The 21,193-nt window shown below is 43.2% G+C and overlaps 1 protein-coding gene and 1 long non-coding RNA gene across 6 annotated transcripts in view; one reads left to right on the forward strand and one right to left on the reverse strand.

The window, feature by feature from the left end:
• RBM47 (RNA binding motif protein 47) overlaps positions 1 to 21,193 on the reverse strand; it is a 76,566-nt gene that overhangs the window by 31,934 nt on the left and 23,439 nt on the right. Inside the window, exon 1 of one of the 5 annotated variants that reach the window (XM_032109311.1) lies at positions 9,863 to 10,008. The exons of the other annotated variants lie outside the window; for them this stretch is intronic. The gene's annotated coding sequence lies outside the window, so the exon portion shown is untranslated. Of the gene's footprint in view, positions 1 to 9,862; positions 10,009 to 21,193 lie in introns of those variants that run through there. 5 annotated transcript variants of the gene reach the window in all.
• Positions 9,975 to 20,593, forward strand: LOC116444167. The gene is made up of 4 exons (XR_004240223.1): positions 9,975 to 10,233; positions 13,533 to 14,140; positions 18,514 to 18,705; positions 20,511 to 20,593. It is a non-coding gene; the product is annotated as an uncharacterized LOC116444167 (long non-coding RNA).

The raw sequence follows: 21,193 nt of genomic DNA on the forward strand, positions 1-21,193 counted from the left end.
ACATGAATGTTCAATTGAATCAAGGTTCTTAAAAGAACTTTTTTGTTTCTAATCATGTATGCTCTGCACCAAAGCTGTGTTTAAAAAATTCTCAAGACGCCATAACATAAGCACATAACCTTTACTTAGCTCTTGTCTCTTGAGGAGGAGCTGCAGAAACTCCCTTCTGAATGAGGATCACTTTTACTCCTAGGAGGAGATTCCTGATGGAGGAATGGAGGAAGGACTGGCCCACTGCCTGTGCTGCACTTCCATTTGACCTGTGAGACAGCAGGGGACGGTACACGTGTTCTGTCCATTCCCAGCCGGTGAAACCCTCTGCTCACTTTGATTCCTGGAGCAGCTCCGGGCAGTCCCATGCCTTCTGCACATCAGCACTGTGGGATAGCTCAGTTCTCCAGGTTGTTCTCTGTCCTGGTCTGCTGAGCATCCACACGGCATCAGTGCTCGCTTTTGGGTCCTCTTTTAGAGAGAATCAACCTGTTCTTCCTGACCAAAGTCCAAATGTGGCTCCAGGGACAGATAAAATGGATTAGCTAGTGCCAGGAATGGTTGCCTAGGCTGAAGCAGCAGAATCTTCCAAGAAGATTGTTGCACTCACAGGCAACAATGTGTGACCCTATGCTGTGGTCAAACTCACACCTTCAGTTTCATGACACCCCTCTGCTATACTTCAAGAGCTGACAGAAAACAAAAAGCATATGAGAAATTATAATTATGCCTTAGAACTAGGAGGGTCATCACCGGTACTAGAGAAGACATGGGGCACCTGTTATGTGGATAAGCCAGCCTGCTCCAGAGAAGTTAGCAGACCGCCTCTAGCTTCTGATATAACTAATAAACTGATACTAATTTAAATTAATAAACTGTCTGCTACCTACTTTTATTTTCCTTAAGCAACACAGCATAGTGAGTAAATATAAGTGAAAACTGCTGGTTACAAAAGTTACTCTAAACAAAAACAATGTCTAGTAGGCAAAATAAATCCAGAAATCTGAGGTGCAAGCTGCACATGCTTGGTGTCATACCCGCAAATGACTTTCTGTGATTCTACTGATACCTGCCAGGAAAAACCTACCCTGGAGTCAGGTGAGGCAGAATTTATTTTCCTTTTGGTTTCTCAGAAGTGGAGTAGTTGTATGAAATGTGGGCCTATAATTAAAAGGTTATTTCATTTATAAATGTGCAGAAACTTGCATCTAGCATTGGACCACTTTGAGGATGCTGCAAACATCCCTGTGTCTGCCCCCCTCTCATAGGCATTTGCAGTGCAAGTGGTTAAAAAAATCCCTACGCAGATGGAAAAGGCATCTTCCCCTGGGAAGAGACAGGCAAGCAGAGCAGAGAGAGGCACATCATGGCACAGCCTGCTGCTGAGAGCCTTAAATCACCAAACAACAGGAATGAAATACTTTGCCATTACACCCAAGTTGCACAGAAAGCATCCCACTGCTAGCAGGTGAGAGGGAAAACCATATTTCACAACCACATTTCAGCAAGGGGGTCATGCATTGAAGATGAGAGGCTGTGCAAAAGAAACAGGCTGCTTTTAAAAGTCAAGCCCAATGCTTGTAGAAAACCTTTTAAAATGTAGCTGCCAGCACAGATATATTTATGGGTCTATTCAGCCTGTGAGTAGCTGGCTCATAGAACTTGAGTGCAAGTGATGATTTAGCATCATGACCCAAGCAAGAAACTGGAACACTCCAGAAACTACTTTGGCAAGGGTCCATTTAATGAGTCAGAGTGTCCTGTTATCTGGTGTCATGTTTTAACATGGGGGGAGCTATTTTAATTGCTGTATAATAATCTGAGAAGCTGCAAAGAGTTGAATGCTTCCCCATTCAGTACCTGCCCACTCAACATCCATCATGGTTGTGCACTGTGTCTTCCTCTGCAAGGCAAAACTGCTGTCTCTCCACCGTACCTATCTGGTCATGGACCAGGGTATGGAGTCACCATGAACATGCCCTCCAGACAGCTGGGACTGTGACCTAAACTGCAGCTCTCTTGTCCTTTCCTGTGAATTTTCCTTGCTTTTATGGCTGGGGAAGGGTCCCATCTTCCTGGTATTTGTGTCTGTTCTTTTTCACATGAGCAGCCAGAGGAATAAATGAGAAATAGAGGGTGTTCAGGAATCAGAAATAAATCCTATTTGAAAGCTGAAGAGATGATCCAGATGGGTACATTTGTTCTGGTGATGGTTTTCATAAAAAAACCACCTCCCAGCCTCTTTACTCAATCCCACATCAATTTTTGAAAAAACCCCTAGCAAGACCCAAATATTTGACTCTATCGATCTCTTACTGATAGAGCTGACAGGAGACTTATAGACACTATAAATTAACTATATGACTAAAAACTGCCAGTCCCAGATATTTTTATAAGCAAACAGGAAAATCTATAGCGTGTAAGAGAACCACCAATGTAATACGTGAACCTGAGGTCTCAAAAAGCTGCCCTCGCAGCTGAAGATATTTAACATTTGTAAAGTTGCTTAATTTTAAAAAATAGCATATTTTTTGATCAGATGAAAGTTAGATCTGGAATGGCCAAACGCCAGTTGCTGAGCTGTGTGCAAAGGCTTTTCTGTCAGGAATTGCCATCATCTCTAATACCAAAACTGCACCTGCAGATATAGGAGTATTGAGTATTAACTGCCTTCCAGAGTCAAGGTGATCAGAGGGATTAAAGAGGAGGAGCAGAGGGACTTGCTTGCACATCTGCTTGTCAGGTCCTTGTGTATGCCCCCCTTACACAAACTCGCAGATCTTGCATGCTAACAGTCTGAAGGACACAAACCAGAGATGTTTCCAGTGCCTGCTGTCTTGACACAGAAACTAATCTACAAGATAGAATAATCCTTTTTTAAAAATTGTTTGCAGTTCACTCACAGAAACATAACATTAACTAATTTACATAATTACAGCTCTGAAAAACCCGAGTTTAAACAAAACAGCAAACTCCCTGGAACTGGATTGGACAAGCAGAAAAAAAAAAGAGAAGACACAGATCCTATCTCCCATAGCTTGGCATGTTAGCACAACTCTATTCCAAAACCTGACTTTCTAAAAAACCTGTAAAGATTTGACTTCTTGAAAATAACCTCCCTCCCTCCCCCCCACCCCTCATCACCTTTTTTTTTAAAACATACCTTTATGGTATATTCAAGAACAAAACAATCAGGCCTCAAAGTTCAGCACCATTATAAAATTAAGTGCCAGTTAATAACTTGCCAAGGAGAGCAATTATGGACTCTGGACACAAAGTCTAATGAGGTCTCTGGAGTGTCGTACATACCCAGGGCTAATGGAGATCTGCACCATGAAGTTCTGCTATGGTGTGCTAGCACAGAGTCCCTTCACTTCATCAGGTAGGAGTTAAAGAAGGCTGCTCATCTCCATAAAGAAAGAGAGGGAAGAATTCATGAAAGCATGAGTTTACCAGTTTCACAGTTGTCCATCAGAAGTCCTAAAATTTGACTAAGAATGATTATTATGCGTGTTTTTGAGATAATTCCTTCTTGACCTGTTTTTAACCTAATTCTTTAGTTTTCCACAAAACAAAGCTCTAATTAGACTCCTGATGCAGCAAAATATCTAAGCAAATGAAAACAGTTTAAGTCTCATCACATTAACACAATTACTCTGGGTCTAGAGCTACACATGTGCTGTTGGGGTGGACCCTCCCTGCATCTCCCAAAATGTAGCCAGAGGTCTCAGTAAACTTCCTACAGCCGTGGTTAATGAACAGAAGAGTTTTCACTGTCTTTTCACGCTGCCCTAAAGACACTCCCAAGTAATTCAACGATTTCTTTATTGAAACTTCCTTGTTTAAATGCAAATGAAGAGCAGAGCTGAGCCTACAGTGTTGAATGAACATAACTTGAAATGCCTTAACCGGATTTAATTTCCATGCCTTCCCTCCTTTCTTCTGTAGGGAAGCTGTGTCATAATGAAGTTTAAAAGAAATCTCTCTATGTATCCTGTTTCTGTTTACAGAGAGCTGCTCACCTTTCCATTTGCCATTTTAAAAACCAACTAAAAAGAAACACATTCTTCATCAAAACATATCCTTTACACCTGTGCAGAAAGCAGTCACTTTGAAAAATGCTCAGTTGCAGACATGTACATTATTCCAGTTACTGAGAGTCATAGCATTTGTACCCAACATCAACACTAACTTCCCATTTACATCAAAATATTCTGCAGCACAAAATAGAGTACTACTAGAGTGAAAAACTTAGCATATTCAGTACCATATTCAACAGCTGTGCATGACTCTAGTTCTAATTTGGGCTATCTGTAATTATGGTGATAGTACAGAATCACAGTGGTGATTTTCACTCTGGCTGATCAGAAAGAAATTTTCTTCAGCCTCATTGGAGCAACTGCACAAAATGGATCAGGAGGGTCTTTGTTGAATTTGGTCCAGGGTGAAACCCCATCAGGGCTTTGAGGAAGAGGACTGTAGGCTGTTGAGCCTGTCAAAATAGATTTCCACTGGATGTACAGACCATTCCCCTTATCTCCAGATGGTGGAAAGGAGGAACCTTTCGCCTGTTGTCAAGAAGACAGGCTTGTTAGGCCCTTTATATTGCTCCTCAGCACTCTAGTCCTGGATTTCCAGCCAAATGACACCTTTCTGCTATGGGGTGTGATATACCCCTGAAACAGGCATCACTTCTGAAGTCCAGGCATCAGCCCATCTTACTGCTCCCCCCCTCTCTTCTCCCACCACTTTCCCTGTTTTTTTTTTTGTGACATTCTATGGAATTCTGTGAAATTATATGGAATTTTTTCTCAAGCTTGTCCTGATACACCAGGTGTCCAGAGCCCTCTTCCTGCCTTTGAGCCTTTTCTCAAACGAGGGCAGCAGGGTTCCCCCCTGCCCACCACTATATCAAGTCCTCTCCACAGAGATCTCTGGGATCGGTGGTGCTCATTTGGATAGATGTGCTTGATCATCTCACACTCTCCCCTTTGATACTGGTTTTGCAGCCACTGTGGTATGATAATGACTGTATTTACAGCATTACACAATTTCAAACAGTGTTCTCTTTGCTAAGAGATTCCTACCTGACTGCTGAGGCAGAGCTAAGCTTTGCGCTTCTATACCGATTGACAAGAAGTTTTAAATAAAAATGTTGCGCAGATGAAAAGATAGGAATATATGGAATGTCCATAGGCACATCCTACCAATTTTTTGGTACTACAGCCTGTTTTTCCCTGGAAATCCATTCAGAACTATCCTTGATGTTATGTCCATATAACAGCCCAGGCAGGCACTGCCCTTTCAGATTTACTCATAGGCACAGCCTGATGATGAAGCCCCTTCAGTATGTAGGATGTAATGGCAATGTAGGTCCCCAAGATAAAGTTAGCAGGTATAAATCTGCTACCAGAAGAGGAGGGTTGGCAGAATCAAGATTTTATCTGTTATTCCCATTGATTAACACCAATGGACCAAGTAATCCTGTTAAATTCATCCTGAAGATGCCTATCCATGAACTTTCTATTGACAAGTCCTTAGTTTCAGCTTTATAAAGTTGTCTGCCCACAAAGAGCTAAATACAGGTGTAGTTTTATCATCTCTGGGAACCATTCAAGTGGAAGAGCTTCATGATAGAGTGGCCACTACTTGGAGAAGCATTAACAAAAGTGCCATAAACCAGGGTGGCAAAAGCTATTTCTGTGCATTACAGAATGTTTACATAGCAATGTTCCTTTCAAAGCATCCCAAATTTTTCAGGTGAAAGTATTCTGTTCCGTAAAGCTTAGCATGATGCCAGCTAACAGTTTGTTTAAGGGCTGTTGTGGGGGCTGCTTCCAGTTGCAGTAACAGAGACTTCCCAGAGGAAAGAAGATAAGAGAAAGATGTGCATTTTTTCTGGAGACCTTGCTACATTGCTGCTATAGTGCCACAGCATTTGTCTGATAATATCTTTGCAGGAGGTAGGAAGGACTGGAATAGTGACTGTTTTCTGCAGTTCTTCCAAAGGGATGAGAAGTTAGTAGAGGCTGACTCTTCACTCAAAAACCAAAAAGCTTTGGTTTGAACAATGCATTTTCATTTTTAATCCAAATACTCATTAGATGCAAGAGATGCAATCTGACCACCTCTCAAACTTGTTTCTATCAAAATACAAAGGTTAAATGCCACTGTGGCACTTTTGCTCAGTGTCTTTTTGCTTCTCACTCTTATAGCCTGGGAGATGCAGGAAGAAGAGCTGTAAATCCGTGAGTCAGAATACTGTAGTATGAGAAGTAAGCCTTTGTTTAGTTCAGCCATTAAAAAACCATCTATGCACAATTATTTGTTATTACTTCTACTTCTGCCTTCCAATGTGCAAGCAAATGGTGTTTGATATTGACAGTTGTTTAATGCTGGAACTAAAGGGAAACATTGTGACCCAGCACCAGGGAGGGGAAGGCAGAACTGCCATTCATTTGGATAGACATGCTTAATCATCAACTATATAATGCACTCTGATCTGCGCAACATCTGACTTCTGAGGAGAGAAAAGTTCTGAAAGTTATTACAGGAAGCACAAATTGCATAAAGAAATATTATCATTGAAAGCACACATTGCAAAGAAGGAAAAACTAAAGATCTAAGCACTCATTTCTCATTGGCACCATTGGGAACCACATTTACATGCATGCAGCACAAAATAATTTTTGCAATTAAAATAATTAAAGTTACTTCATTTTATAGAAATTATATTTCACATTCAGCTGCAATTCATAGGTTAACCTTGTGTTATTTTAGCAAAATTGAAAAGCTGGGGTTTCAACGCATCACTAGTACTTCTGTTCAGCTAGAAATGTGCAAAGGTAAGTTTGCTTGTCTCTAATCACTGTCTTTAATGTTTGCATTTTACTTGATAATTTTATTTACTGCAACAGAAAGAGGAAAGTCAGCTTATTGTCTCAAAAATATGCTTCTGCAATTGGCTCTGAAAAAGTAAATAGTTTCCCTCAGAGAACTCTTACTCCTATAAAAGATAAAATTCCCCAGTAAGATTTACACGTCTGCCTTAAGGAAATAAACTACTGAAATGCCAGCATTTTAAATTGCTCCATAAGCAACACAAAGTTTTTCTGGTCACGTGGGTGGTGTACAAGTAGACCTCTATAGACAATGTTGTCCAGTATTTAAAAAGAAAAACCAGGAGCTTTTCTTCATAGAAGGAAAGAGTCTTCTGCCAGAGACTGCAGAGCTCTTGCTCTTCTGTGTCAAGCCCAAAGCATCTGCAGTGGCCTTACTCAGCTGCCATGTGGCTGCTCTGTCAGTGGGAAAAAACAGTAATAATTGGGGTAGGCTCTTAACCAAAGAGGTCCAGCACAGCAGGACACAAATTACCCATCTGACACAGGTGATTTGTTGTTAACATCTCTGTGATCTTTGGGGAATCTCACCAGTGGTGTGAAAGGTGCTACACAAACAAGTTCAGTAAGCCACTGGAACAAGCGCTCAAGTGCAGGAGGTCACTGAAAGCAGGGCCTGGATGCTCCTCTTGGCACCCTCCCAGCGACAACCCTGTCACCCACCCACAAAGAGCAGGGACTGAGGCTATTCCAGCCTCTGAAAAGGGCACTGCTCACCTTGTGGGGCCCTGGCAAGCACGGGCAAGCTGGGAAATCCTGATATTTTCTGGGGAGGAGACAACAGAGTTTTGCAATGCCCATTCTGCAATCCTGGTTGCGTGAGGGTTTTTGTTTCACAGGGTTTCTTTCTTTGCCATTCAAATATCTGGACCTTCCATTGAGAGCATAATTCCCAAAGTATCTGAAGAGGTCATTCCCATTTAATATAGCCCTTTAACATGACAATTTCTGGCTCAAATATAAATTGGAAATTTAAAATAGAATCACTATGCTAACTTAGTGGGATCCAGGACATTTTATTTCATATCGGTCTAGCATTAATGCCCATGCCACTGCTCTTAGGGGTGAAAAGAGACTTGTTTTTAACGAGCAACTCTGTAACTAGCTCAGTCTAAACCCTAGTCTCAGTCTTTTTTGCCTTGTATACCCAGAAAAAGACTTTGCAAACCAGATTGTCCTCGTGATCCCTGAACAGCCCTGCTCCTTTCAGTCTATGTACACAGGTTTAGCCAACTGAAACTTGGTAAACAGCTGTGCTGAAAACCAAGCACAGGGGATAAAACTGGTTTGCTTCATTTTAGCATGCAATAATATGTTACTATTTACTGAAACAATTTAAATTGTTCATAATTTACAGATGGTTATGGCTCCCTTATCCTGAAACTTGTCTCAAACAGGACTTAAAGACTGAAGAGATTTTGTCAACTGCCTTATTCCTTCCATTTAAGCCAAGTAATCTCCTTTATAGTCACCAGCTAGAACCGTATCTTTGCATGAAAACAGACAAGATAATATTGTCATCACTGTCTTTTGTTTTAGATATTTATTTTAAAGAATTCAGTCTCTGTGAACTCTCAGATAAGATTTTACCACTTTTTTTAGTTACTGCAAAAGAAACATTTACATCAGTCCAACTTACTGTCAAATACTGCTCCTGGGAGGAGAGGGCAAGAATCCCACAACACTGTGACACAGATGAAAAGGTTTTAATCATAGTCATAGTTTATGTCTACAAATTCACCAACAGACGGAGATTATGATGCAGCCTTTACCAAAATTTTTACTGAACTATATTTCAATCCTTGAAAGCAGCCATTTCTGGGAATCCAGTTGCTTTGTTCTCCAGCAACTTTTCCTTGCACTTTGCTCTAGGAGTTTTAGTACTGCTAAGAGTTGGAGCCACACTTAGACTACTTTTAACAAAACAAATGTGTTACCATGCTTCACTACAACTTAACACCACAGAGCATGTACTGAACATAAATATCATGTCGTGTTCAAGCCCAGCTAGAAAACACATCAAGAAAATCTCTGTCACATCAGGGAGGCTTTAAACATGAAGCAAGCACAGCCAGGACCAGACACTGATAAACTGGAAGCAACAGGTTCTTTTTTAAAAAAATCTCTTGCATTTTGTTTTGCACACAAAACATACTGACGATAAATCATGAATACTGACAACATGTCATTCACTTCACACCAAGCCCTTTTCAGGATTATTTGACAGTTGCCTGGGGTGCAAAAAGTAATTTTCGAGAAGTCACGATAGGCACTTTTACAAAGATATATCTAGATCAGCAAAGCACACATGGAGGATGGTTCCTGCATGAATGAGTCAGTTTCCACTGGTTGGCAGAAACTTTCAGTCACTGAGCAAAACTGAAACAATTATTTGAATGTATTCATCTTCACCTCTCTGAGTGGCATATGCATACTAGGAACTTAAATCCTGGCATTTTTTCTGTGTCTGCTGTCCGTGTTCCATGTTCCAAGGAACGTGGAAATAATCTTGAAAAAATTAGTCACTTTGTCTATTTTTGCAAAGCTCGTTCAAAAATCATCAAGTATTTTTCAGTGTGAGTCACTGCCCACATCCCTGTTGCAATAATTGGATTACACATTTTCATTAAAATCTCTGACTCTTGTTCCTACTCTTCAGCTAGAAGACGAGCAGAAGCCAGGTTTGAGTTTTATTAGAAGACAATGAAGTTTTCATATGCAATTATGCACTAATTTTGCTTATTTGAAAATACAATAAAATCCAAAACAACTAGCTAATCAAGCGTGGGTTAACCAACCCATGCTCTAGATGACACCATTCAGCCAACTACGGCTGATAAAAGCAAACTGCAAAATAACAAGGCTAACTCCTCTTCCTACTTCCAGGGAGAAGAGCTTTGGCAAACCGTATAACCCAGCACCATTGCCCTTCTGCCTTTCAAGGCTGGGAAAATGAAAGTGGAAAGCGGTACCTGGGGAGAAGCTGGTGTGTTCCCGTGGGCGCTGGCTGCCGCTGGGCTCTCGCTGCCTGCCTGCCTGCCTGCCTGGGCAGCCCTGCGCCTCCACCGCCTCGTCCGCCTGCTCTGGTCAATGTTTTACCAGGCTGTGAACAACCTGTGTCCCACCCTCCCGGCAAACATCTGTGGGAGAAGGCAGTGCCGGGGCCACGGGGGCAGAGCTAGTGCTGGAAAGGTCGCTCCTCTTCTACCTGCCCTGTTCTCCACAGGGGAAACAAAGCACTCAAGAAAAGGGAAACGTGCTAAGAGGGGGATCTAGGGAAAGCATGTCATGACGGGGAAAAAAAGGTACATGAGTGGTGCTATTAATAGGTAATTTGTGGCAGGTAAGTCATGATAACCTTTCTCTGTACTGTTCTAAGATTGCAGGCAAGCCTAGGCGTGCCTTGCCGAGAGCTGAGAGGGAATGCTTAATTTGTGGGAGTACATAAATTTCCAAGTAAATCTTTGGCATAAGAGAGCAGTCATTCAAATGACAGCTAAACCTCCAAAATCATAACAAAAAGACCTGAGCTGCGTGATGAAATAATGCAAAGGGAGCCTGAACACGAAGACGGGGAAGAAGCAGCCAAGGCGATCTGCAACACCTTGCTCTACTCCCGTGTCTCGGCTTTTTCAGGAGTGCCTCAGAGTTAAAGCTCTACCTGTGCTAAACAGAGGTTGCCTGTTCTCAGGAAGTTAACAATTACAAGCAGAGGGCAGGTGAAATGGGCTGGCAACTGAGCACAGTGCTGATAAGGTGACTGCTGCTCCCTGAGGAGGAAAGGGTAGCTGCTGAACTTGGGAAGCACCCAGAGGCTGGGACTCAACATGGAGTGGCTGCTTCCCACATGGGAGATTTATTTTGGACCTGGTACACAGATATTTGCTCATGGAGGAGCAATGGGAAAATCTAGGCTACATTGTATGTTCTGGTTTTGTGATACTGCCTTGTCTGCCACAGGATTTCAATCCTGGTTTGCGGAAGAACAAATAATTTTGTCTAATTTGGATCCCCAGCTTAAACAGTATGTATTTTAATGCACATATTTAGGGAGAAAATCTACACCACAGCTGCTCCAGCTAGACAGATTAGCTGCTAAGACCTGCCACATAGTGTAACAATGACCACTGTGGTGGGGTCCATTTGATGGGGTTGCTGTTGATCTGGATCTTGTATGGCCTTGCACAGGTTTGGGGATGTCCATACCCAGTGATGCTGGGCTGAGGGACACCAGCTGAGTCTGGTCAGGTTGGAGAGGCACTCTCTGCCTGCTGGGTACAGTGCTGTGTGTGTATTCACAGGTGGCCAGCAGCACAGCTCCGTGCAGCTCAACATCTTGCATGCACAGGTGACGCTTGCTTCAGCAATGGGCTGTGGCTTGACTCAAGCAGATGTGTCACTGGAATCAGGAGTGCCTTCCCTGAGCCAGGACTCCTCAGGGCCCGGGGCCCAGGGCAAGCCTGCAGGGGCTGATGGATGGCAACTTGCTGCAGCAATACGAGCCCTGTGGCTACAGCCTATACCAGATGCCCAGTGTGCCCAATGCACACAACCCTGCTCAGCTCTCCAAGGTCCATTTGCTCTGGGTGCTTTCAGGTGTGTTGCTCTCTCCTGCCGGTCTGCATTCCCCTCCCCTCCCATTTTGCATGGAAAAGGAGAGGCAGAAGGGGAATGTTTCACACATCTGGTACTGTGCCACCATGGCAGCAGCCTGCTGCTGTGATTGCCTGCTAGGATGGTTCTTTACTGGGAATGGGCAGGATTGCTGGCATGTTTAGAAAAGGCATATGGGCTTCCCTACAGCTGCTAGACACAATCCTGCTGCTGTGGGACAACCTGGAAGACTGATCAGTATATTTTGCATAAACCTCATGAATTCCCAACATCAGCTTGTATACCCTCTGGATGAAAATCCCCCACAGCTGCTTTACAGTGTCTGCTCCCAACGTGTGAGGAAAAGTTCGATAATTGTGCAGGGGGGGAGAGAGCCATCTTCTGCCAGCTTCTCAGGCTGTGTCTAAGCCACACCATGTTAACCCCTTGGTGCCTTCCTGCTACCCCAGTAGAAGTAAAAACACCCTGCTATTTCACAGAGCTGCTTGGAGTCTCAGCTGTGGCTATCACCGCTGAGACCCCCGGGCAGAAGGAGGGAGTTTATCTGAAAGAGCTCATCAGGCTTAAGACCCTGCCTAACCAGATTCAGGAAGCAGGAACTTCTTGTGGCAGTCTTGCTCCGCCTGGTAACGAATGCTGCTCCCAGAGAGGTGCACTAGATAGGCAAGGGAGGAGGTTCAGCCAAGCTGTTTCTCTCTTCAGTTTGGATAAGGACCCCATTCAAGATCTCTCAGATTTTCCCAACAAAACCTGGTTGGAAAAGACCATGTTTCCATGAAAAGATTTGCTTTTGCCAGCTTGATGTTTCCTGGTTGCAGTAGCATTTCAGCAGAAGACTCTAGAGGAGAGCTAGCCACACATATTTGTCAGATATAGTTTTTATCACTGCTTTGTTCCATGTCATGGTCTTTGGTCTTTGGCAAGGTTGAAAACTGAGGCTGCAGTGGTGAGATTTGGAAGTAAAAGAGCGTCACACTTGTTAGGGAGCCAGCTCAAATTTAGTTTGCCTGGCAGCATAGGCAAGGTTACTGCCTGTTATGGGAAGGTTGTACAAATACTCAATTTTCCACAGTGCTAACACTTCTACAAATCATGTTAGCCTGGTACAAGCCTAAGAGAGTCAAATAGTGTGCAGTATTGACAATCTGAGGCCAGAGGACTTCAAAGAAACTCAGTTATCTGTTGTAGCTGCCAGGTGTAGCTATCGCAGAAAAATGGTGGCTCTACTACAGCACATCTAAAGTTGTATCATGTCACCCTGGGCAAACAGAGCAGTGGAAAATTTGATGGGTCCTCCCTCTAAATCTGCCCTTGTAGATTAGCTGATATAAAGCAACAGAAACCAAACATTTTTTTTGTTGTTGCACAAGAAATAAAAAACCCCTTCCCTGTATTGCCATCACCTTGAAAAAACTCAGTCTGTTATTCACACATTTTTCTCTCTCAGAGATAAGGTTTCCACAGGCTCAGAGAGAAGTGGATGCTTCAGAGGAGATCAAGTCTGCCCTGGTGTCATCTGGTCCAAAGTGTGCTGCACCACGCTTTTGCAGATCACTGGGGGTGGACTTCTGATTAATGCATGGCTGACAGAAGGGACTGGGGCCCATGGAAACTTGGCATTTCAGTCTCTTTTCAGCATGCAACCTTTGTCACAGAGCACAGGTTTCAAGGGCAATGTAACACTTGCATATTTACTTACTGCAAACGGAGGAGGTGCCGGGTTGGACAGCCTACAGACTGTAAAGTCAAACATTAATTTAATACAGACACTGTATAACTTCAGACTGGCTTGGAGCAACTAATACATGGGGATATTAAAAGTGAAAAAGCACCTAAAAATCACAAGGCTCTATCAGTGAAACACCAATTTACTTACAAATTGTTAGCAACCTTAACAACACAGAGACCAAACAACTAAACTAAAACATGGGAATCGGGTAACAGAGGGGAAATTTCTGTGAATCTTAAATGGGATTTAATTTTGTTCCAGTTCTCCTTCAACAGATGCATTTGTATTTCATCCTGCAGGGCAACACTTGCTTTGGAAAAGAGCACAGGCAGATCCAGAGGGCCTACTGCGGAGGCTTTGAGAACTTTCCATCCCCAGTAAAGAACCTGCATCTGAGCACATGGGGCTATTAAGAATATGTTTAGACTCATCCCTAAGCAACGTGTCGAAACCACCTCCCCAGGAAATACTGGTACAGCACTGATCTCCTCCGACAGGAGCTACATCCTCTCCTCAGGAGCAGAAGGACTAGCAACTACCTGCTGCTAAAAAACAAGTGAGAGGGGAAAAACAGTCCCTGTGAGCTGTGGAAGATCTTTATCACAGTAAAACAGCAGAGACCTGAAATATGAATTGAGACAGTTCTTTCAACAGTGGCCTGAATGCAGCACACATGAGGACACCTCTCCAGCTGTGGGTTTGACTGGGTGTCTGGGCTCTTGGAAATCCTACGTGGACATGCCAGCAGTTCAAGCTCTACAGTCCTGCCATACCTACTCATCCTTTTGGTCCATAGTATAGTATCTTGTGCTGAGCTTTCAGAGCAAAATGCCCTGTAGATATTCATCTATTGGAGGATGAGTCCTCAGCACCTGACAAAGCACTCCTCTGGATGATAAAAGAGATGGTAAAGAAACTATGAAACACTGCTGCTAGCTGATCCCAGAGCTGTTTGGCTAGTGGTTTCACTGGATAGGTGTTTCAGTCATCACTATGCCCTTGGAGGGAACAGACCTTGCAAAATACACAAGATATGTAAGAAAACTTGCTCGTGATTCATTCCCAAATGTCGATGGGAAAGAACATTTGCAAGCTGTTTCTTTAGCGCTGCTAGCAAAGAATGGGTAACACTGATACAAAGTCATATGTCAGACTAGAAAACACCCTACAAAAAGAGGCTTTTTTTCAAAAACCAACACATCTCACCTTTCTTGTTCACTCCCTTATTTGCAGCTTTTTTTTTTCAAAAATAGTATTACAAAACATTATCGTCCAAAGCTTTCAGGGAGAATTGCCTATTTTTACTCTATCTTGTTTTGTAAGACCACACTATGCTAGTGATTTGGCAACTTCACACTGCGGACAAATATTTCAAAATATTCCCTTCTTCTGAACACAGAGCTGTTCAACCACTTTTACATGTATTGCTGCATTTCGTGATGCCACCCACAGTCACTCTTAGGAAAGGATCTTGGAAACTTAATGTTTTAAAATCAGAGATGTACATACCCCATGGGTTTTGATTTTAATGCAAAAGTCTCTCAGCTAAGGTGCTTCTGGGATTTGCTGATGGGAAAATTTTGTGTAAACAGGGAGAATCTCAGGCTGAGGCTTTGATGGTGCTGATTTAGTCAGGATCCTCACTGGACAGCTGGGAGGGGTATGTGTGGTCTGGATGCTTTAGCAACGTCCTCATCTTATCCCTGGACCTTTGTATTCACTTGTGGAGACCAGTTGCAGAGGAGAAAATGGACAGGTTGTCAGTGATCTGGGAGGAGATGCCTTCAGGAGCACCTGTGGCACCCGGACTACTTGGCAGGCACACCTGCCCTGGCAGCCATTGGGATGGCACTGGGTGCAGGTAGCAGTGTCTGTAGGGCATTGGTGTGTAGGGACCATGACATTAATTTATTTATTATCTATTATCTATCCTTATGTCAAGATCTATTAGGTTTTAAAATGCTTTGTGAGAGCTGACTGGACATGTGGAGCTCTAAAAAGTGAGAATTTTTAATAAAAGAGAATACACGTGTTGCTAACAATACATTAATTCTACTTTCTTGGGCGCTAACATTGGAACTGAAACTAGTCTGTAACCATTTTGGTGTTGAGCATTCTTCTTACAATGTCCTTAGCACCTTATGTTAAATTTGGGCAAATATTTGCTCTCAAATTCAGTTCCCAACATTTGATGACAAGAAACACCTTCATTAGACTCTGCAAGTGCAGCTAGTTGGCTTGAATGAACCCCAGGAGACAAGTAATGTTTCTAATTTAAAATAACACTTAAGAAGATAGTACATACAGAGATTTTATAGCTAAATGGAAAAGAATGGGTCTGAATCAGCCTTTCCAGAACATACTGCCAAGATGATGAATGAAATATTTTTATTCTCATTTGCTTTACTCAAAATCTCAGGAGATATTGATACAGATCTCTGTGAAGCCAGTTCCTGAGGACTGTACTTATGTATTTGGAAGCTATTATGTACTTAATTATCTCCATGCAGCCCAAAAGTTCCCAAAGCTTCAGTACACAGATGCCTTTCACAGTATACCCACCTCATCATCAAATTCAAGGCACAAGAAAAAACATTTGTAGATGAGTGGGATGAAGATCTGAAGGTTGAACACACAGTGGACCTCCTGCTTTGTGGTTTTCCTATCCTCTGCCTGTAAGAGGTGTCTGGCTGCCTCTCACTCCTCTCTTTTGGTGGAACCCAGTGAAGAGTTCCTGCCTAGAAATAGCAGAATGGCTAAGCCACAGCTGGAGGTAGATGGGTTACCACAAAAACACGAGTTAGTTGAGGATGCCAAGGACAGAGTGACTTGAGAATTGTCTGAAAGGAAGTTAAGAGAAAATCATGGAGATAGACATGTTCAGGAGGAACAGGATATTGGGAACTGCTTACAGGGCGAGTGACAGATACAGAGGAAGGTGGGATAGAGTTGGAAGGCATCTTGTGGGTGGAAGAGATAAGAGGAAATCCACAGTTTCTGAAGGGAAAAAAAATAGGATGGGGCAACCCAGCTGCTGGAGTGAAGTAAGTTGTTTTGGAGGAACAGCTGATGAGACATAGTAATGCTTGTGAGAAGGGAGAAAATGAGGGTTGAATTGGAAAGAGGAAGTAGTAAATACAGGATGTACAGACAATGGCTCTGAAGGAGTGCATGTGAGTCAGGCAAAATAATAGCGTACTGGAAGAACATAACCAAAATGACATCTAGTCCCTGGGTGAAGGAAGAATTGGTGGGTAGTGTGCTTTCAAGCCATGCATCTGGCAGCACTGTACAGGGTGCTGGAAGCCACACTGCTCAAAGGCTGAAGAAATGGAGTCCATCTAGAGAGAGAAATGGAAAAGAGTCAGAGGGGACAGTGCAACGGCGCCCGACCACATTAGAACAGGGATATTAGGGACAAAATTCCTTGTCTGGTGGAGCTGGTCTTGGGACAGCTAGAAGGATGCAAACTATTCAAGAGGAAGTGGTGGGAAAACCAAGTGATGAGAGCTAAGAGGTTTAAAGATCAAAAAATAAATGGTCTATGGGCATCTGATCAGTTAGGGGGCATTTTTGTGACCAGGGTGAAGTCTTGCTTCGCTTTCATGAAGTCAAGCAAAGTAGTGAGGCTGAGAAGGCAGAAAGCTAACAGGGACATGGGACATTGAATGACAGTCACTGTGCTGAGAAATGAGAGATCATGGCAGCTGGAGAGAGCCTGAGGTGCAAAATTTTGGGAGGAAAACAATGGGGAGCAGCATGTCTGCAGGTGGTTGGCCGGGGGGAGGAAAGAGAGGTAATGTTGGGTGCAAGCTGCAGGGACTTGAGCTTGTTAACCCTTGTTAACAAACAGTGGTGAAGTGTCAGAAATGGACAGGTACTGTGGCTGCTGCTGCTGCTGCTGCTGCTGGGGATGGGCCTCTGCCAAGGCAGCAGGGAGGACTGGGGAGGGCAGGGCCAGCTGCTGCCAGGGTGAAAGGAGGAGCAGGAACTGGAGGGGTAATGGTTGAGAAGAAAATGTAAACCTTTTCCTGTTATGATAAAATACCCTCAAGCAGATTTTCACACTAATAAAAAATATTCATATAAAAGGCGCCTAGGAGAACCAGCAATACCCTCTCTACAATAGCTACATCACATGTGCAAACCAAATATGTTGCTAAACTTGTTTTTTTTCTATGTAAGGACTAAAACCAGATATCATTTCCTCCTATGCACACACAACCAGTAATAGTTTATGCTTGTAGAGTTCCCATCTATTGTATGAAAGCTGGAGAGCTGAGTAACACAATGTTCTGTACCAGAAAACTGCAGCATTTAGCCAGTCTATCAGTTCCCCAGAGTAATTTCATGGTATTTCTACTTTTTAAACCTTCCATTAACACTGAAAGTGGATTTGTTTTTCCATGGAAAGAAATGATTTAAGAGAAAATCTGTAATGACTACTCTGGCAAGCACGTGGATGTATTTTCTGAGCTCAGTGGCAAATTGATCTTCAATCTGGCTGTCCTGAGGCAAGCAGCATGGCTAGTGAGAAAATCATGATTCAAGCTCCCAAGATACAAAATTAATCTTGCTCCTACTTAAGATTTTAGAATTTAAAAACCTTTCACCAGATTATGCAAAATTCACTTTATAGCATTTCATCTTAGGCAGACACTGTATTTTTGAGCTCTGTTCACTACTATGAAATCAGGAGCTGTTCTACACATGTATTTCAGTGAAAAAGTGCTATCTACTTATAGGCACAGTCACAGATATTTGTGGTGGCGGGTTCTCAGTCCAGCTGCCGGCTGCAATTCAGATTTGATACTTGGACTCAGTGTCTATCAAAACTGGAATTACACGTTGTACTCTCACTAATCTTTGCACAAGATGGAGGGATTCTCAGGACCAGCTTGTTCGTGCAAGTATTCTGCTTAGAACAAAACTTCTCAGAGGACAACTAGGGCCAGATCTTATAATCCTAGAATTATAGAATCACAGAACAATTTGGGTTGGAAGGGACCTTCAAAGGACACCTAGTCCAGCGCCTTCAACGAACAGATACATCAACTTGATCAGGTTGGTCAGGCCCCTGTCCAACCTGAACTTGAACACTTGCAGGGATGAACCATCTAACATCTCTCTGGGCAAGATGTTCCAGAATTTTACCACCATCATCATAAAAAATTTCTTCTTTATACCTAATCAGCATTTACTCTCTTACTTTAAAACCATTACCCTTATCCTATTGCAAGAGACCCTGCTAAAAATCTGTCCCTATCTTTCTCCCTTTAGCTACTGGAATGTGCTATAAGATCTCCCCAGAGCCTTCTCTTCTCGTGGGGGAACAACCTGAACTGTCAGATTTTCCTCACAGAAGAGGTGATCCAGCCCTCTGATCATCTTCATGGCCCTCTTCTGGACTTGCTCCAACAGGTCAATGTTCTTCCTATGCTGAGACCTCCAGAGCTGGATGCAGAACTCCAGGTGTGGTTTCACGGGAGTGGAGCAGAGAGGGAGCATCACCTCCCTTGGCCTGTTGGTCACATTTCTCTTGATGCAGCCCAGGCTGTGGTTGGCTCACTGGTCTTTGAGAGGACATTGCCAGTTCATGTCCAGCCTCTCATTCACCAGCACCCCCAAGTCCTTCTCCACAGAGCCATTCTCAATTCCTTCATCCCCCAGCCTGTCTTGAATACCAGGGGCTTCCCTGACCCAGGTGCAGCACTTGCACTTAACCTTGTTGCTCCTCATGAGGTTCCCATGCGCCCACTTCTTGAGCTTGTCCTGGTCCCTCGGGATAGCATCCCATCCCTCAGGCATAAGAACTGCACGACTCAGCTTGGCACTGTCTGCAAATTGGCTGAGGGTGCACTCCTTGGCTTTTTGCTTCAAAACGGTCCCCTAAGCAGGGAGGATTTAAACACCTGAAATTATTTAATTTGATTCAGCCCAACTCCATTTATTCCACAAGGATATTGAAGGGCACTGAAGTTTTGCCTCTGTTGTGGACTTCTAGCTGGGTCATTTTTCTGGTACTGCACATCAGTCACAAAAAGCTACATTTTTTGCTGTTTTTTAAACAACAGAGTAATGTATGAAAATAGTCATCCAGAAATAACATAGAGAGTACTAAATGGACGTCACAGACCACTGTGAAAGGAGATGACAAACTGTATTTTAATGATTACCAAGACTCTAAGCATCACCAGATTATGAGAAAGGTCATAAAAGATGCCTTAGTAAAGTTTGCTAGGCACAGTCTAAGAGCCACTCAATTTATCACCATCAAAATACCAAATTCTAAACCCAAACTGTTAGTGTCCCATCTCCAAGTGTGAGAATAGTGCTGCAAACCTGTTAGCAGGATTTTTCCATGATTGATTGTACTTTCCTTTTTTTTTTTTTTTGCAATTTATCACCTGAATCTAGACTGAAACTTGATTGGTAGTTTGGAATAATCCTGAAGTATTCTGCAGTGATATTCAGTATTTCATGTTACAGCTACGTACTTGTGGGCTTTCAAATCCTCTTAATGGTGTACATTCCCTTAGCCTTTCCCTTGAAGGAATCCCAGTTCACTTGTTTTTCACGTGGTGCTTTCATCTCCTTTCATATACAGTCAGCTCTGAAGGAGAAAACTGAAATGATTAAAGTCAGAAATTAAAAAATAATACTTGGTTTCACTATGGTTACTGTGACCATTTTGAGTGATAGGATAGCCATTTATCTGATCTCACACATTAGTCAGATACTGGTTAAAAATGTAGGGATGGGAAACTGAGTATCTTGGCCACTTCTGAAGACTTTCTTCTTACTAAAGGACAATACTATCTCCAGACAAAGCGTACCACCAGCAGGCACCATTCATCATAGGACAAGTCAGAATGCTCTCATCCATTTAATTATTACAATTGAAAGAGGCTCCAGATCATGAAAAGTGTTTCCACACCATTTCACCCATTGCTTGGGCTGGCAGTGCGAACACAAGACTGCTCAAAAGTGAAGAACTGCAGAGCACGAGAGCAGGTCAAACACAACAAGGAGCAATGTCTCTGCTGTGTTTTGTTTGGGGCCAGCCAAGGCTGCTCAAAATTTCCTATTTGCCACTTATACTTGCTTCATTAGAAGTAATAAATGATCCTGCTAGACACTGGGTCTGTTTGAGCCAAGGCAAGAACTGCCATTGCAGCATCTTTCGCAGAGATATGGCACATAGCCAGAGTGAGCCTGCCCTCTCAGCTGGCATCACCTCTGACCAGCCTCACTCCTCTCTGCATGCTCACTTCTAGGCTGGGGCACTGGTTCAAGAGCTGGACCTGAGAGCCTGCCACCAGGCAGATCTCCTGTGATCCTCCCTCCACCCTCGCATTCACTCCCAGCATGGCCAGAAGGATGCTGGGAGAGCAGCCAGAGCTGGGGAGTGCCTGCCACCCCGCCTGGGCTGAGGTGTAACCCCAACACATCCAGGGGAAAGGTAAGGTGTTTCTTCACGAGAGGCCTCTCTCAGGAACGAAGGCGACGGCGTGTTGGAACACCGTCACTCCTAGATACAAACAAGTGAGGGCAACTCAGCCAATCTAAACAAACAAATAGAAGCACAGAGGGAGGAAAAATTGCACCTTTTGGGTTTGCTGCTATTCTTCATGTGCACATTTGACACTTAGATGTTATTACAATGGATGCCACGGTTCAGTTATTGATTGAGTCCAAGTTACTGAGCCCATTTCTTGTTCTTCACTGATGTCACTTTATTGATAGGTTGAACACAATTTCATTTGCTTGTGGCTAAGTAAATCATCAGTGAAAATCTTTATTTTCTTACAGTGCTAAACCCACTAAAAACATGAACCAGGCAGAGCATCAATGAATATAAGCTTGTGGGATCACACTGTGTATGAGCCTGAAATTCCAGACCATGAATCAGTCTGTGGACTGTGTGGCAGAGCCTGTAGTGATCCTTTGCACAAAAATT

The sequence above is a fragment of the Corvus moneduloides genome, chromosome 5 (assembly GCF_009650955.1).
Source record: "Corvus moneduloides isolate bCorMon1 chromosome 5, bCorMon1.pri, whole genome shotgun sequence".
Taxonomy (NCBI): Eukaryota; Metazoa; Chordata; class Aves; order Passeriformes; family Corvidae; genus Corvus; species Corvus moneduloides.